Source organism: Osmia lignaria, unplaced genomic scaffold (assembly GCF_051020975.1).
Source record: "Osmia lignaria lignaria isolate PbOS001 unplaced genomic scaffold, iyOsmLign1 scaffold0030, whole genome shotgun sequence".
In the NCBI taxonomy this organism is placed as follows: Eukaryota; Metazoa; Arthropoda; class Insecta; order Hymenoptera; family Megachilidae; genus Osmia; species Osmia lignaria.
The window spans coordinates 4600001-4602500 of NW_027478171.1; the positions used below are offsets into that span (position 1 = coordinate 4600001).

Sequence of the window (2500 nt, forward strand, 5' to 3'; positions counted from 1 at the left end):
GAGAACATTTCGCGTATACTTCATTTAACAATTTTAACCAACACGCGATGTACTCCACACACCTCTTAGATTTAACAACTGCTTTTCTCTTCTTCTCCCCTTAGCGCAAGGGTAAACCCCATTTGTCTCTTCTTTGGAACGCAACAAAACTTTCGAGGACTGGACGACCGAGCGATGGTCGCGCGGTCTTCGCTTATCTTTAACAAACGAAGTAGTCCGTATGTATTCTAAATGTTGAAGCCTCCTAGAGCTTTAAGCCATGCGAGACATTGAAATGCTGTTTTAACGGGAGCATGCATAATTGCTGCAAACATACTTTTATCACAAGTTCTAGCCACGCCACGGAGGCTTCGAAGTTCCTTCACCATTCGCTTTCCTCTCTTTTGTTACACAGTTTCAGACTACGATCAGGGGTACCGAAACGCTGTATTGATTGTAAACAACCATTTTTATCTTGGAGCGGAGCGTTCCTTTACTCGTTAGATTTGTCTTGTCGCGTGTGTATTCGCTTTTTCGACGCTTTTTAACCATTTAACTTGTTTAGCGAAGCTAAACGCACAGACAGACAAAAAAAAAGGAACAGCATCGCGCGTCAAACAGCGACGACCCATCTGAAGCGATCTTTCATTTATACACCGTTTGTAAACAGAGAGATGTATAAAGCGCGGGGAATCATTCGAAACCCTGGGGCTATTCGAGCTTGCATTTCAGCAAATTATCATCTCAAACATTTCACTCGTTTGCTTTTTCTAAATTTATAGGAGAGCTTCTTTCGTTTATTTTTGACACACCTTTCGTAAATATCGTTTCTGGCAACGTCGGGAGCGTGGATTTCTACAAGTGAACAATCGCGCCGATCCGATAACTTCCAGCAGGATGGAGAATCTTTATAGATTATCTTCCGAGAACTCGGTGCTTTCACGGGCGGTCGTTTATAAATTTTAACGAACGACTCGCGCGCCGTGACGCACTTGCGCTAGTTCGAAGAGATATTTCGAAATTTGTTTCTCTCCTTTAACGGCCTGCATTTAGTGTATCGGTTGCGATTTTCGTCACATCGTTTCCACGACAAACGCCGACGAACTGCCCAACTATCGCTCGTACGTTGCGACTCTTTCTTTGTTTATCGTTCATTCATTCTTTCAATTTCGTTCGATAATCCCGCTCCGAAACGTTCTACTTTCGTTGAACGACGGCGAGATGTTTAGAAAGAAATGAATTACTCTTTTTTCGAGAAGCAAACGCAAGCAGTCTTTTGTTAAGAAAACGACCCTCAGCCAGGCGTGGTCCAGGAATTGTATCCGTGGACCGCAATGTGCGTTCGAAATGTCGATGTTCATGTGTCCTGCAGTTCACACGTTGACGCGCAATTAGCTGCGTTCTTCATCGACCCACGAGCCAAGTGATCCACCGTTCAGGGTAATCGTAAAATTTTGTATTTCAAACTCTTTAGATCTTTAGAGTGTTATTTTCATTATTAACACGCATCACATTCGATACCCACATCACTCTCCCACCCGGCGCGTGCGGGAGAGCGAATTCGGGCGTCGCCAACGTATTTGTTTGTTTGTTCGATCGTTGACGACACGATCGCGTCCAAGGACGGAAACCGTCGGAGAAACGCCCAGTGGCACGCTCCTCTCGACGGTCGGGCGTAAAGTACATTTAAAAACCTTGAAAAGTACGAACGCACACAAGGAATGCGAGCGCGCGTCCTGTCGCTGAATCGTGGGTTGCGAGATTCGAACAGACACACGGCCGGCGACGATCGGTCTAACTAATGGACACATAGTTTTTCAAAGACTCGCTATCGTCGCTTCTCAGCCGGTCCGTAAACAACACACATCGATCAGGCGGACGCACGAATCTTACCACGGTGCGTGTTTCGTAGATTCCAGGTTACCCGCAAGTACCTCTCTCTCCCTCTCGAAAGAGGAATCTCGATCCGTCCTTTTTGGACAATGGAGAAATCTTTTTATCGCAACACGGATGGCAAAGAAACAACCAAAGCGTAGGAGCGTGGGGACGAGAGCGACGAAAAGAACGTCGCGAAAACAAAGTTTCGACGGTTGCTCGTTCTAATACATCGTAGTTTCAACTCTCTCAGTTTTAACCACTCCTAGACGCTTCGTAAACTTTTAACAATTCTTCGCCTCCGCGAGTTTCATTTCGAATAGAGCGAACGCAACACGGACCAAAAAAACTCCGGTGATGCCAGATCATTTAGCAAAGATCAGACGGCGGGTCATCTGTATTCCTTTTCTCTCTTTTTTATATCTTTCCATTTAACTAGGGTGTCGCAACGACGGGTACATTTATATATTTATATATATTGTATTTCAATTTTAATGATCCTTCACTTTCGGTTTGTAATAATATGATCCTTCTTTCATTTCGATCCTTCATATTGTAGGTTAACCAACAGAAGTTTGTTTTTTTACGACTTGTATTTTTGTGGTTTGTTTGTTTGTTTCTTACGACTTGTTTGTACCCGATCAAG

At 44.2% G+C, this 2500-nt stretch overlaps 1 non-coding gene across 1 annotated transcript; it reads right to left on the reverse strand.

The window, feature by feature from the left end:
* Positions 1-1267: 1267 nt before the first annotated feature.
* Positions 1268-1422, reverse strand: LOC143306681 (5.8S ribosomal RNA). The gene has a single exon (XR_013064029.1). It is a non-coding gene; the product is annotated as a 5.8S ribosomal RNA (ribosomal RNA).
* Between the last annotated feature and the right edge of the window lie 1078 nt (positions 1423-2500).